At 39.0% G+C, this 16,506-nt stretch overlaps 1 protein-coding gene across 1 annotated transcript in view; it reads left to right on the forward strand.

Annotated features, from left to right (window-relative positions):
- Window positions 1–16,506, forward strand: part of VEPH1 (ventricular zone expressed PH domain containing 1) — a 209,491-nt gene that overhangs the window by 80,937 nt on the left and 112,048 nt on the right. The window lies entirely within an intron of this gene.

The following is a 16,506-nucleotide window of genomic DNA, read 5'->3' on the forward strand; positions in this document are numbered from 1 at the left end:
AGGATAGATGTGTGACGAATATCACCCCCAGCCCCACTAGCAGCCTTCAACCAATGATGGGGGTATTTATACCCCGACTCTGTCACTCCTCAAATGAGGTAACTCTTTCCCCAGAATCTCCTGGCATCCCTTCCGACCTATTTCCCTTCTCTGCCTCACTCTTCTACTCCTGTACTCATCTGCTGCAGTTTCCAAATAGATGATTTGCACATAAATCATCTCAGGGTCTGTTTCTGGGGAGCCCAATCCAAGAAAAAGTCATTTCCATACCCTCCCAGGCCATCACCATCTTCCCTGCTCTGAGCATGTGAGAGTGTACAGCTGTAATGTGGAGTCTGCACCTGACTTTCTTCTGGTTGCATTTGCCTTCTGTTCGCTTGGTGTATGAATCCACACACTCCCAACCCACTCTAAGCCCTCTGAAAGAGGGCACACTATACCTTACATTTCCTTGTTACCCTGCTCTGCAACTGTATTTGTGGCTCCTAGCACGTGGGCCACAAATACTTGCTGACCAGCTGTTACATAGAGACTGGAACTTGACTGGACACTAGTACAGGTCTTGTACTAGTAGACGGCAGCTGATGACATGGCAGGTTATGAGGAAGACCAGGAATGTTAAAGACATTGGGTTCCAGTTGTGGGTGGTGGCTACTGGTTTTCAGGTTCTGTTGGTCTCCTTTCTGTGTGGTGGTCAAAGTGTGGTCCCCAGCTTTGGGCACCACTGGGAACTTGAATCAGAATCTACAAGTTAACAAGATCCCCAGGTGATGTGTGTGCACATGAAAGTGTAAGAGGCACTGGTCTCAAGGATCCAGGCCCCACAGGGCTTATCTGCTATAGGATCCCCCTGGGGGTCTGGGCATGCCCACATACGTATATGCATGCATGATTCTTGTATGTTTATAGACACAGCCATACCCCCGCAGGTTTCTTTGTAAGACCCATTTGTTTCAATGTAAATAAATCAATAAACCTTAAAAATGATCATCTTTGGCAATGTTAGGGTAAACAGAAACCCAGGGAGCATCAAACATTATTTATTATACAGTTTCTGAGCATTTATCACACATCTGATGTGTGCAAGGCACTGTAGAGAGTGTAAAGTTAAATAAAATTCAGCTCTTGTGTTGTTGGAAGGGGCTTTGGTTTTTCTTCACTTAGAAATGATCCTTCAGTGGGCTTTGACACTTCCTGTATAACATTCCTAGAATTCCTCACCCCATCCCCACTCCTATGGAAAATGAGGTGGCAATGAGGGGAGGATGGGGGGAGAGTGTTCCTAATTAACAGTTTTAAATAACATAGGGGATATATACAAGATTTTCCTATTGCTTAACTTTTTTTTTCCTTGTTACTCAATTCATCATCTTTTGACCAGGATCTGGAGAGTACTTGAAAGTAGATGAATTTTGTTGCATAGCCATAACTATACTATTTGAGCTGATATTTACATTTCAGCTCTCTGCCTTATTTATCAAAAACTGTAAGCCTGATTTTATTTTGTAGTGAATAGGAATGGGGAACTTGGTGCTGGTTCACAGCCCCTAAGAAAAGATGTATCTGACAGTTGGCTGATCAGTCACGCTGAAATGTTCACGTTACAGTTCTTAGAATTAACCAGCATGAGTCTTGTTATCCACATGTATATAACACAAAAGAAATTACACCGAGAAGGGTATCTTAACATCAGTTTATTCCTTGTTAAGTAATAAATAAATCTAGAGTAGATAAAGAAATAGTTGCTATTTAAGATTAGTAAATTTAAGATGTCTGGAAAATGTTTTCAGAACTGTAGATTTCCCAACTTCAGCACTATGTAGATCCCATAGAGTTTCAAATATCTGGCAATTCACCCAGAGAAGTGGAAGACAAACACTTTCCTAACTATCTCCCATTACTGAAATCTTTATTTACTTAGTATGGTTGATTTTAGAAATCCCTGGATTATACTAAGCTCCTAGTGATGTCTACATTTTCTCTGGCTCTTCCTTCTACTGCCTTCTTCTTTGAAGACAAACTTCCTTCAGCTGTACATAGCATTCTCTGTGACGGTGGTCCCTATCTCAATCAAATGTCCCTTTCCTCCTTCAAAACACTTCCCAGAGCCCACCTTCTCTATGATAGCTCCACATTCCTAAAGCATTATTTGGTGACCAACTCTTTCTCCTTCATGATTGGTAAGTACAAACTGATTGTCAGGGAAGGAGGGTAGTGGGAGGAAACGGGAAGTTACAAAGATTTCCTGAAGGAAATATTCTACCTTTCTCCACTTTAGAAAGTGAGAATTACCTTAAAGGCTAAATGCATAGATTTTAGTATCCCATACAGTAGATAAAATGGAAACAATGGATACAATGAGGTGACTCTTCTATTATTCTGCTGAGGAATGGCAAGATTAAATCATGCTATGGTCTCAATGTGCATGGCCATCCCCACAATTCCTATGTTGAAGCCTAACCTTAAGGTGATGGTATTAGGAGGTGGAGCCTTTGGGCGGTGATTATGTCTTGAGGGTGGAGCCCTCATGTACAGGATTAGTGCCCTTATTAAAGAGTTTCCAGAGAGCTCCTTTGCCCCCTTCTTCCATGGAACCAAAAACCAAATCTGCCAACACCATGATCTTGGACTTCGCAGTCTCCAAAACTGTGAGAAATAAATATTTGTTGTTTACAAGCCACCCAGTGTGTGATATTTTGTTACAGAAGCCCAAATAGACTAAGACAAAACATGAGTCCATTCAAGATCTCAACACAACCTTATCTAAAAATCCTAAAATGCTATTCTGCTTTATTTCCACTGTTTACATAAAGGTGAGCTCACAAGTGAGTGGAAGGCAATTTGGAAAGTAATTTTTTCCTCCAAGCTACTACATTTCAGACCTTCTCTTCTGAGCACATCCTGGCCAGACAGACATACCTTCAAACCCCCATCCTATTAACTGCAGTTTGTTTGCATATTTTGATTTACTTATTTATTTATGCCCTGCTGACTTCCAGCAAGCAGTTCAGGCAGTTCACAATGAAAACATAGTTGCTATGAGACCAGAAATAATTAACCCAAGGCAAAATCCAGGAACGAGAAAGGGGAGCATTGGCGGGATAGGGGGCAAGTAGCAAAAAAAACTTAAACTCTCCTAGCTAAGGAAATCAACAATCTCAGGCAGGGTCACATTTGCAGACTGCATTTTTCCATTTCATTCTCCCCTATAAGTAATGAAATAATATTTATCCAAGTATTTCTGTCTAACTTGTATTTTGGGAGTTATATGTCTCAGCTACCATGAATAAAACATCCTGGTGATATTTTTTTGACAGTAAGTAGGTGTAAAGAAAGATAGGCATCTTGTATTTAATTGTATAATGAGTAAATTATGTAATATAATGAGTAAAGTATGGAAAGTTCAATTGTAGCTGATGTATAGTTCAACTGAGTTAAATCTTACCATATTGTTCCTTTTCTAATGACCACAAAGCACTTTTTCTTTTTTTCCTGGCAAAAGGTTCAAACACAATTTCTCTTTCTTTCTTCCTTTCATTTTTCTTTCTTCCTATTTCTTTTCTTTCTTTTTGGACCTGTAATAAGCAACTTTCTTCAAAATGGTTTCCATGATTGGGCCAGAAGACCTGTGGTTACTTTTTTCTATCATTCTGTGATTATACCACATTTGCAAAACAGATATTGTGTAGTTAAAGATGGGCTGCTTCTTTGAGTTCTCTAGAAATGTTTCAATGCTAAAATCCCCAATGGTCTTTCAAAAAGTTTCCTTAATTGAAGCAAAAGAAATAGTGGAACCATTGTTGGGGATAATCAATGAGAGGTCATTTACATGAGGGGACCGTGGTGTGGTGGGAGAAGAAATTCTGGCTCCGTATAATTCATTCTGAGTCGCTTGAGCCCACACAAAAGATTTACCTTTAAAAGGCTAAGTTCCCAAGCCCCCAGTTTTTAAAGAGTAAATCCGAACTGTAGAACCTCTAAATCCTTTATCAACCCACAAAATAACACTATGTTCAAAGCTCAAATTAGATAGATTTCTACAAGCTTTAAGGTCTGTAAGTATTTGGGGGTCAATGCAAAGAAAAGATGCTGGGAAATAAACTCTCAGCACAAATGAAGAGAGATTTGGGTTTTCAGACATAAATGTGGCCACACCAAATGCTAGTTAGGGAAAAATAGTCTTAAATTGGAAACACTTATTTGACAGCAGACCGTGTTCAGTTTTCTGGCCTTTAAAAAAATCAATCATACTAAAAACATAATTTATTTGGTTACATTATTGTCTCAAATAGCAAGACATAAAAGTAAGCTACCTTTCACATTCTCTGATTTCTACTTTAAATCCTAAGTCAACTTCATTGAAACCTCTCTTTGAGGAAGACATAGTAAGTTCAACATTTAAATAAAAGCCATAACTGCTTTATAAGTACAAAAATTATACCTTGTATTTTTTTGTTTTGTTTTTTTACAAGGGTGGGGTTTACTTTAGCATTCTGTGCCTAATGCACGGAGTTGAACTGAGTCCAGTAGATCCTTAATTTTTGCCATGTTACAAAATTTGAGGTTCATTCAAAACAAAGGATACATCTGTTTTCATCAGCTGCTTCTTAAATTTTATTACTGGGACTTATTCTTTTTAATTGTTTTGCCTAAGCAGTATTGTTTTACTAGGCATGATTTATCACTCTCCCATGTGCCCACAGAAACTGTGTGTTCCTGAAATCATGCAAACTAAATCAAAAATCATAAGGAAAGGATGGGAAGTTATTCCCTTTACATTGGATTAAATGATCATTTAGAATATGTAAATCTGTTTAAATTATAATAGAGCTTGGTTTTTCAATGGGAAGAAAAATATGTTCAATTAACTCCAAGCTGATATAAAGAAAATTGAGGCTTGATCAGAGGATAGAAGAAAGAATTGAGGAATATGACTTTTTGGAATGCTATTTTAAAAATCAGCTCAAAATTGGAGGATTATCTGCCTAAGGAGACATTAACAGTGTTTTTGTTTATATATTCTCTACTTCGTTCCACAAAAAGGGTTCTCAGGCAGCTTGCTCTCTCAATGTTCTATTTAAAATAAAATATCGAATCTTAGCTTTTGAACATGATAAACTAACAGCATTTGTTGCCTACTTACTGTGCAAGCATTTTGTGTATATTTTTGTGCTAGTATTTTCAGGCTAGAAGAGCATATCCTTGTCTGGGGGTAGCATAATTTTTAAAGAGTAAAATTTATTAACTGTAGAATTATCTTGGAATTTATAGATTACTGGATGACTATTTTACTAGACCATTACTACCTTGTCTACTTCAATAATGGCGACTTTTTGTGGGATTGAAAATGTTATAACTGTAGAGTATTTTTGCTTCAGATACAGGAAAATATTGAGAAAGACTGGGAAATAATTGCAAAGAGAAAAAGATCTAGCTATTGATAGATCATGAGGATTCAAGTCACTAAGAAAACCTTAAGTTATATAGTCTTTTGACTTAATCATGTGACATTTTTAAAAAGAGAAATAGGCTTTCTCGGTAAAATGTTGAGCAAATTTCACTTCTAGCTAAACCTTTCCGCAGGTTACTGAAACAGTGGCCCATATTTGCTTCCTGAGCGGGTATTGGGGTTTTGGACATCTCTAGAACTTCCAAACCTTTATCAATTCACAAAATAAGTTAACTCAGAAAAATTAAGGGAATATATGGCTTCTGAGACAGCTTATTTTAGTTTTGGTGATAATTTAGATATGTCTGCATTTACATTTAGGATTTTCGACACTGAAACAATATTAGCTAACATTTACTTAGCATTTCCCTGTGCCAGGCATTGTTCTGAATGCTTTGTTTTTAACTCACTGAATCTTCACAACCACTGTATGAGGCGGGCCCATTAACCTGTTTTATGAACTGAGCCATGGAGAGTTAAGTGACTTGCCCAAGGTCCATGACTGCCTGGTGGCAGTGCCAGGATTCAAACACAGGAAGGAGCTTCTGAGCGCACTGTGACCACCACACCACCACCCGCTTCTTCTCAGCTGGGAGGGCTTTCCATGGGACTGCCACCTTTCTGTTCTCTGAGGGTGGAACTTCCTCTGGGAATATGTATCCAAAGAAAATCTCTCACGCTTATCAACAACTCAAACAGCCAATACTCTTTTTGTTTGCCCTGCTAGTGTCTTACTCACCAATTCTACTTTCCAAGCAGTAAAGGAAGCCTCTGGAAAGGCAAACACTCATTGTTTCAAGGGGAAATTTTAGGCAGTGGAACAACTTAGGCTGCTGCTAGAAGGTGTCTCAGAAAGAGCTATAAATCTTCAGGGTGGGTGCGGTTCAGAGAGGCCTGAGCAGGGGCTGAGATGGAGAAACTTTGCATGTTGCACAGAGAGACCAGCTAAATCCAACAGAAAAGCAGGTCTCTAATGAACTGGACTCAGTCATTTGGAATTTCTAAGAAGAGTGACTATAAACTCATCAGTCAATAGAATCTTTAAAATTTTATTTTAAAGGTTAATATCTCAAACTCTGAACAGACAACAGAATAGGAGGGACCAAAAGTCTTCCAGTAGAATAGGACCAGGAGTCATACATCACCAGTAAGTAAAACTTTACATGTTTCAAAGGGACTCCCACTGTTTAAAAATGACTTTTAAAACCTGATATTGATTTCTCTGCAGGGGAGGTATTCAGAGAAAGAGAGAAGCACAAGGGAGGGGCACACCGGTGCTTTCAATGGTATTGCCAGTGTTCTGTTTCATTACTTAAATATGTTTATACATATTCTTTCATATGCAGCACATATTCTATAATGTAAAAAAGAACCATTAAACATTTACTATGTGCCAAATAGTATGGCTGGCATTGACAACAATAATATAATAAAACAATAGGCCTCTACTAAATGGCTTATTTTTTAACTCATTGACATTTCTAGTATAATCACATCTTATTAAGAATAATACTTGTAATAACAATTGATTGCTACCATATTTTAAAACTATTTGCTCTATGCCAGGTCCTTTATAGGTATTATTTCATTATTCCTCATAACAAAGTCTTGAAGAATTTGTGTCAGCTGAGTTTGTTAATAGCATATCAAACTAAAGGCAGCTTCAATAATAAGAATATTTATTATCTCATTTAAGAAGTCTGAAAGACTTGATGGGTCCAAGTTCCTTCAAAAATTCCAAAATGTCGTCGAAAACCCTTGGTGACAAGGCTCTTTTCTCTCCACCTCCCCAGTATATTGACTTGGCCCCATAAGTATGTCCCCTCATGCTTGTAAGATGGCTGCCACAGATCCAGGCAGCACATGATGTAGACACAGCAACGTCTGATTAAAGAAAAGGCAGGTGTCCTTCCATGTCGCTCTTCTTATTTGGGAGAAAAACCTTTTCTATCAATCTCTCACCCCAGAAAACTTCACCGCAAGTCCAAATGCCCAGGATAAACTCATATACCCATCCCCTAGTTACAAAGGAGGCTGAGGAATTGAATAGCTGTCATTTTCACATTATGGCAGGATGGAGATTTTACCAATAAGAAAGAAGGTGATAGGATGAGATATGACTATTGATAGGCAAGCAAAAATATCTGCCACTGAATTGCTAGCTCCAATTTATAGATGAAGAAACTGAAGCTCAAAGTGGTTAAATAAGATGCTCAAAGTTATACAGCTAATAAAAACACCAGGCCCCAAATCATCTCATGTTTTTCTTAGCATAAGTCCAGCCATGCCAAAAATATCTCTCAGTACAGCCATTCCCCAAAAGGAGGTAGGAAGATTTAACAAATCCTATTTTGCTGAAAAGCATGAGGTTTCCCCACCTCATGGTTCCAGAGCCGTGTCAGGAGTGTTGGGGTGTTGATGGTGATTTTCAATAATAAACTTTATGTCAGGCAACACATTAAGCACCGAAGGTACAAAGATGAACATGACATGTCCAGCCTTTGAGGGGCACACCGGGAAAGGTGACAGTGACACAGAAATTGCAGGCACGGATGTCAGGGCTTTCATGAAGATACAGCCAGAGGTCTGAGGAACACAGAGATAGGTGCAAGCAACTTTGGCTGGAAGAGTTCAGGAGGACTTCACAGAAGAGGTGACGTTTGAAGTGGTTTAAAGACGTGTGGGAGGGTACAAGGAAGAGAAGAGGGGAGGAAGGGCTTCCAGTAGCCAACAGTCTGCCCTAATGGAAGACATCTGTTTCTGATGGAAACTGGGTTGCTAAAGGAGATGGAAGAAGAGAAAACGATTTTAAGGGTGGTCTCTTAAAATGGCAACAACCCCTAGCCACAGATAGCTCCGAGAAGAAGGCATATCTCAGTATCTCCAACATGAACACCACTTCATAAATGTCTTACCGAGCATATCAGAATCTATTAGAAAAGGATTTACAGATAAGTTTCTCCTTTGGCTTTCTCATAATTACAATTCTCATTCAGGGAGAGCTTCATTCAGTGTTCCAAACCAAATGGATCCCTTTTTTAAAAAGAATGGCATTATTCTAACATCTTTTTTTCCTTTTTTTTTCCTAAAGAATCAAAAAAGGTAAAGAAGGATTTTAGAATATGTCATGTTACCATGTTTTTCATATTCTGCTGTAAATAACTGAGTTGCTGTTCCAGTCATACTCAAAGAGAATGTGCATACTATTTTTTTGAAGTTGATTTACAATATTGTGTTCAATTCAGGTGTACAAGAATGTGCATCCTATTTAGTTCAGGATTTAAAAAATATTTCTAATAGCTCAAATGTATTAATTATATGGTTAGGTCTTCGATATATCTACTTGTGTGTTACTTGCTTTAACTATCAATTTTGAGAGAAGTATATTAAAATCTCCAACTACAATATTCATTGATCTATTTTTCCCTGAAGTTTTACCAATTGTTAAATAAATTTTGAGGTTGTTTTGTTAAAAATAAAAAACAAAAAACAATTGAGTTGCAAGCAAAAAGCAAATGGCTGTCGCCAGCCTTCAATCTGCACACCCAAGTTGGGTCATATATACAAATCCATCTGTGGTGGGGAAAAGAATTAATATGTGGGTGAAAAACAGAGCACATGTGGATTTGGATATATAGTAACTTACTAAGGAAGGAACGTTTCAATTAGTTTAAAGGCAAGGAGAGAATCTGCCTTTGGTGAAAAGTAGAAGGAAAGAAACTGGCAAGATGAGCTGGAGACTTAAACTCAAACCAAACTCCATATGACCTGGTTAAGCTGAGCTCACATTCCTGATGGCTGAATGGAAAGTCAGGCCCAGCAGTTTGGAATATCTTTCAATTCTGACCAGAAGATAATTTTCTTTTATAGGAGGTCCATAAAGATGCAAGATTGATTAATCGATCCACCTATCTACGTGTCTATCTGTCTGTCTATTGATATCTATCTATCTTTCTATTGACCTCACTGATTTTATATTCACAAAATTCACCCTAGTCTCTAAACTGTGTTTGTAACCCCAAATCAATACTCGAGGTGCTTGTGCGGTCACTCACAGACATGCACAGAATAGTGCCCGCTGCACAGGTTCCCAGCTGGGGTTGAACAAGGCAATGCTCTGCCTTCTTGTTTCAGTTCCCCTCTCTCTGTAAACAAGTGTCTGTTCTTCTCATGGTCTATTTGGTGCCACAGTCTAATCTTTGTGCTCTTTCTTGGTGACTTCATTGCTTAAAATGTCCACAAGTTTAGTGCTGAAGTGCTCTCTAGTGTTCCCAAGTGTGAGAAGGCTGTGATGCACCTTATGGAGAAAATTCGTGTGTTATGTAGGCTGCATTCAGGCACGAGTTATAGCGCTGTTAGCTGTGAGTTCAATTTTAATGAATTAACGATCTGTATCAATTAAGACATCTTTATTTTTTTTCTTTTGAATTTTACTTTATTTTTTTTATATAGCAGGTCCTTATGAGTTATCTATTTTATGCATATTAGTGTATATATGTCAATCCCAATCTCCTAATTCATCCCACCACCATCCCCCCCCCGGCTTTCCCCCCTTGGTGTCCATAGATTTGTTCTCTACATCTGTGTCTCTATTTCTGCCTTGCAGACCAGTTCATCTGTACCATTTTTCTAGATTCCACACATATGCATTAATATACAATGTTTGTTTTTCTCTTTCTGACTTACTTCACTTTGTATGACAGTCTCTAGGCCCATCTATGTCTCTATAAATGACCCAATTTCGTTCCTTTTTATGGGTAATATTCCATTGTATATATGTACCACATCTTCTTTATCCATTCATCTGAAGATGTCTTTAGATAGAAACATACATAAAACAAGGTTATGTATTGATCTGTTGATGAAAATGTGTGACCAGAGACTTTCAGGAACCTACCTCTATATTTGCTCTAGAAGCAATGCTTCAGTATTTGCTAATTCAGTGTTTGAAATGACTTTATAGAACATAGCTACTATGAATAATAATTATCGACTCTGTGTGCACAAACACACGCATACACACAACACACACACATACACGTATACATAGAGAGACAGACAGTGATATATCATCACATTCACCAGCAGTGTGAGGCTGTCTAGCAGAGTCCTCTGAGCTGAAATAATTTCCCACCTTCTCACAGACTCCAGAGTAGGGTGCCCAACTGTCCCAATTTGCCCTCGATTGAAGAGTTTCCCAGGATTTGGAAACTTCAATGCCAAAACCAGGAAAATCCCAGGACCAATCAGAAAGAGTTGGCTCCCCTACTCTAGAGTTTCTTGAAGCCAGGTAATTGAGGTGGAGGAGGGGCCCATACTAACCCTTCAGCTCTTGCTCTGAAGCTAGTAACCCCACCATCATTAGGAAAGAGGCTCATGGAATAAATACACCACCAAGCAACTGCTGGCCTCACTCAGGCTTCTGAGGGCTCCTAAGTAAAGGCTGGGCTCTCCCTGGCAAAGCTTCACTGAGAAAGCATTAACAAGCTCATTTGATTTACATTCCTAATGCCCCTTGCAAGTGTCTTTTTGGTGTGTGGAGACGTCTAAGAGTTGAATTATGAAAAAATAACAATGAAATGGCCCAGTAAAAAAGCAAGAATAACAGATGCCCAGTAAATAAAATATTTTCATTCAGGCAGCAAAATAAATTATTTTCTTTAACTCTTTTGTAAATTGATAAAAGACAGAGAGAAAAGTATGGATTTTAGGACCAAATCCACATTTCCTAAAATCAGCAAATTCTCAAACTTTCAGAGATTTGGAACTCTATATAGACTAGTGATTCTCAGCCCTGGCTCTATATTAGAATTACTTGGGAGGTTTTAAAAATTCCTCTGCCTGGACCCCACCCATCACAATGAAATTAAATAGAAATGGGGGCGGGGGGGAGAGGGGAATTATTGGGCATTAGAATTGTTCTAAAAGCTTCGCAGGTGATTCTAACATACAGCCAGGGTTGAGACCCTCTCGCAAGGAGCATAGTGTTGAGAAAGGGTCTTGGGAAAGTTCAGCAGAGAACGCTGAAATCAGTTGCTGATACCTGCTGTGGGTGGAAGACAGGAAGGTAGCAGCAGACAGGGCTGCACTAAGCCATCTTTTTCAGCCTAGCCAAAGTGGAAATATTCAAACTGAAATCAGGCAGATCTTGATTCACTCTTGTGTCTGCTACCAAGACTCGTATTACCAGTGTAATCTTGGTCCAGTGATTGGCCCTCTTATCAGTATCTTCATCCTCTTACCATTTTGCAAGGTTGTCATGAGGATTAAGTGAGGAAGCAGATGCCAAGTACCTGGGACACAGTGGATGCTTAATAGAGGGAAACAATCATCACCATAACCAGGCAACCACATTTTCATTTTTGGCCGCTTTCTGATTTACATTCTGTTATCCTAACAAAGAATAACAGAGGCGTTTCATGAGATAATAGTAGCAGTATTTTACAAACAAAATGAATAACACAAAAAAAATGAATGGTATGACCAAGGCAAATCACTGCCTGTGACCCCAATCCAGCCACACCTATTCATTTACTTATTGTCTGTAGCTGTTTTCCCATAACAGATACCACATGGCCCATAAAGCCAGAAGTATTTACTCTCTGATTCTTTACAGGAACAGTTTGCTGACCCTTGATTCTAGTTCATCAATTCTCAGTGCGGTCCATGGACCCCTGAGACCCCTTCAGGGGATCTGCGAGGTCCAAGCTATTTTCACACTAATACTCACACATCATTGACCTTTTTCACTGTTGACATTTGCACTGAAAGGACAAAAGCGATGACGGGTAAAACTTTCAGTGCCTTAGCACAGATCAAGACAGTGGCACCAAAACGTACTCGTCGACTCCTTCACCACCACATGTTTGCAGGGAAGAAACCAAACAAACAAAAAGCCAGTTTCACTTAACTCAGGTTGGCCCTGTTGATATTTTGAGCCAAATATTTTGATATTTGGTTTCCGGGGGGCTGTCCTATGCACTGTAGGATGTTTAGCAGCGTCTCCAGCCTCTACCCGGTAGATACGACCAGCTTGTCCCCCCTAACACCCCCAGCAGTGACAACCAAAAATGTCTCCAGACATTTTTTGAAATTGCTTTTATTTAACTTAATAACTGGTAAATATCAATAGACATAACTCAGATGAACAAAAACTCTTTGGTGTCTTGTATAACTTTTTAAGACAGTAAAAAGTTCCTGAGACCAAAAAGTTTGAGACCTGCTGATCTATTTTGTATTTACAGAGTATTTATGATATTTACACCACTAAATCAAAATAAAGTGAAAAGGATCCTATAACTGATGATGAACAAGAGACAGGAAAAAGGAGTGGGAAAATATGTGCAAGGGTGGGTTTGGGATTTGGGGCGGGAGGGATGGAAGTATAGCCAGAGAAGACACAGCTTTAGAGACATGGGGGTCAGTGTGACCTGAGTGAGTTAGTCCTCCATCTGTGCCTCAGTTTCCTTCTTATAAAATGGCAGTGATCACAGTATTATTGGGAGGATTGCATGAATAAATACATAAAAATCGTATAGAATAGGATTGGCACTTAGATTAAGTGTTCTCTGTGGGTCAGCTATTATTATTTTAACATTAAATAATCAATTTATGTCAGAAGGGATGAGGTCAGGCTTGCCATTAAGGCACACAGGTGCTGCTGACCCTGTCCCCACGGTGGGATGACTGAAAGCAGAAAAATGCAGTCACTGGTCCCCAGAGATGAAATATTGTGGAGCCAAGAGAGAAATCAGAATCTCCTAAACCCCTTCTTACCCTAACATCACACTTTCTAATCCAGAATCACATCTGTTACCCCTGTGAGGTACATGGGCATGCTCCAAGTTTTCAGAACAAGCGATGTGAGGTTGGCTAGGCTTCATGTGTTAGTTCCAGAGCAGTTATAACTTTTCTTGTTCCCACACTGCGATTAATTTTTCCTTCAGCTCAATTTGGCTGCTGGAAAATCATCCAGAATTGTGTTGATTTCAGCAAGTACGCACACAGCCATCCTCACCTTTAGGAAGACATGTGCTTTCAAAAAAGGGCTCTTAATGAAACCGTAGGGACACTTCTTAGGTAAGCAAATGAAATGTTTGTGGACTGACTAAAAAAACTGCTAAAGAAGAACCTGAAGCTGAAGCTGAGGAAGTTACTTGAAATTTGAAATCGCATTCTCCATAGTAAAGTGCCACATCTCCCGTGTCCCTTTCCTTATCTCTTCCAACCTCCCTTTGTCAATCAGGACACTTTTTGCTGTAACTGTTTTCTGTGGTTACTGAGACTATTGGGTTTAGATCCTAAAATCTTGCTGAATTCACATGTAATATTCTCTGTGAAATCTGACCTGACTACACCATTTAACATTAACCCCCCTCTGTGGGTCTCCCTAATCTGCCTCATCTTCCTTTGAGGTACATTTCTCCATCCAACACACTCTGTATTTTACACATGTATTTTGTTTATTGTGTCTGCCTCATTATCATGGCAGAGATTATCTTGTTTCTTCAGCGCTATGTTCCTAGCTTCTAAAACAGTGTCTGGTGCAGGGTAGGGACCCTCACCTCCAGCTTTTGCCTTGAAATGAGGAAGGGAAAATGTCCCTGTGATGCTTTGCACACCGTGAATTCACATACAGAGCCCTTGCATGAATGAAAGCATCTATGTTGAAAAAAATATTAGACTCAAGAATACTTAGGTGTCCTTCTGCAACCTGACAATTATATGAGCCAAAGTATAAAATGGGCTATCAAGGAACTTGTTCCAATGGTGTTTATTTTTCATTCCTCTAATATTGTTATCCTTCAATGAGTAAATATCTCTTCAATTAGCTGTCCAGCTCACTGAAGTGCTAGCCTTAGTCCCACATATCTAGACAGAGCACTGTGCCCTAGGGGTTCTTACCAAATAGTTATTAAGGGATTGATGGCAGATGTACCCCCTTCCCCAAGAGATGTGTTCCAGTGCAATTGTACATGGACTCTTTGAAAAACAAGTTAAGTATTAAAGACTAGGGAAGTTCACTACTGCAATCTGTTCTGTAATAAATATTTCTTTTAAAGTACAGAATTCTTTTGCAACTACATACCTTTATTTGTAAAGTCATGCCTTGGCATATAAGGTTTGCTTAAATCAGTGAATCAAGACATACACACCGAGTGTAGACACTACAGGCTCAGTTCTGTGCCTGGCTGATGATTGATGTATGAGAAGTGGCCCCTTTAGGAGACTTGAGTGGTACATGTAACCGTTAGGGAATTATATGTGGAAGGGGGGATTGTGGGTCCCTTAAAGGCAGAGACCACTTCTCATTCACCTTTGTCATCTAGTGTCTAGCACAGACATATTACAGGCATGCAATAAAAGCATGAGTAAACAAATGATCAAATGCAATCAAGTACTAAAAAGATTTTTTAAAAGAGTTGATAATACAGTGAAAATTCAGACAGAAGAGGTCATTGGGAATGGCTTCATGGAGGAGAAAGAAGTTACATCTTGAAAGAAATGAAGGCCCCAAATGCTAGAACAAAGGGGACAGGGGAATTCCTAGCTAGAAGAGTAATTTACACCTGCACACCTATCACTTAAAAGGATTTTCAGCATCAGCCTCCAATATATATTTATTTATAATTATACATATGGTCTGTTTTTTTTGTTTTTTTTTTTTTTTGCAGTACATGGGCCTCTCACTGTTGTGGCCTCTCCCGTTGCGGAGCACAGGCTCCCGACATGCAGGCTCAGCAGCCATGGCTCACGGGCCCAGCTGCTCCGCAGCATGTGGGATCTTCCCGGACCGGGGCACGAACCCGTGTCCCCTGCATCGGCAGGCGGACTCTCAACCACTGCGCCACCAGGGAAGCCCCCATATGGTCTATTATACTACCATTATGAAAGTTTTTAAATACATTAAAAAATAAGATTTTAAAAGAGCAGTTAAAGATAAAATAAGCATATTTTAAATTATTTTTATTTATTAATGGTATATCATTATATTGGGCATAAATCTACATTTCAAATAACGTTCTTGATAATTTTGAATTTTTTGGCTAACTTCCAATCATGTTGGATTAAATCATGTCACCTCATAATATGACTGATGAGAGGATTTATCATAGGTATAAGAGACAAGTCAGCTAAGCCATTTTCTTGTTATTCACTCACGCCTGAGTTATTCATGCTGTTCTTCATCTTCAGTTTTTTGAAGGAACGTATTTAAGTCAACTGTGAGAGTTCACTTGATTAAAGCTGAGTGATAGAATCTACTCATTCGACCAGGCACATAAAATCTGTAACATGCTGACAAATGCTTAAAGTGAACAAATGAGAGAGGATGTCCTGTGGAGAGGAGGTATACCATTATGGTACATGGCATCATCTGACAGGCAGATGGATGGGGGGTGCCGTTGACCAGGCCTCCCCTGTCCACATGGAGTTAGTGAGTCATAGGCATAGAGGCTTGGCCCAAGGAGGAACCAGAGTTGGGAAGGGTGAATGTGGGGGTCAGATCATTAATGACAGTTGAGAGATTTGGACCTGGCAAGATAGGCTCATGAGACTACATATTTTTAAGAAAGGAGTAACAGGAAAAAGGTTTTATTTATTTTGTTAAAATTGTCTTGGAAATCAGGAAAAAAATCAAAACCTCAAAGAAGCCAATTAAGAGGCATTATGAATGAAACATTGTTAGCTTCAGCTAGCTCTCTAAGTAAACTCCCCATAGAATTGTCATCTGCAGGTCATGGGACTCTGACTTTTTTTTTTTTTAAATATAGACCTTAATTCTTCATCGTTCTTCCCCACCACCACCACCCCAGCTTTGTTAAGGTATAATTGACAAGTAAAATTATAAGATATTTAAAGTGTACAACAAATGATTTGATATACATATACATTGTGAAAGGATTCCCCCTATCAAGTTAATTAACCCATCCATTATCCCGTATGTTTTAGCAAATTTCAATTACATGATACAGTGTTATCAACTATGGTCACTATGTTATACATTAGATCCTCAGACCCTATTCATCTTATAACTGAATGTTTACACACTTTACCAA

This window comes from Aethalodelphis obliquidens, unplaced genomic scaffold, assembly GCF_003676395.1.
Source record: "Aethalodelphis obliquidens isolate GAN/ISIS:26980383/991018 unplaced genomic scaffold, ASM367639v1 scaffold1, whole genome shotgun sequence".
NCBI lineage: Eukaryota > Metazoa > Chordata > Mammalia > Artiodactyla > Delphinidae > Aethalodelphis > Aethalodelphis obliquidens.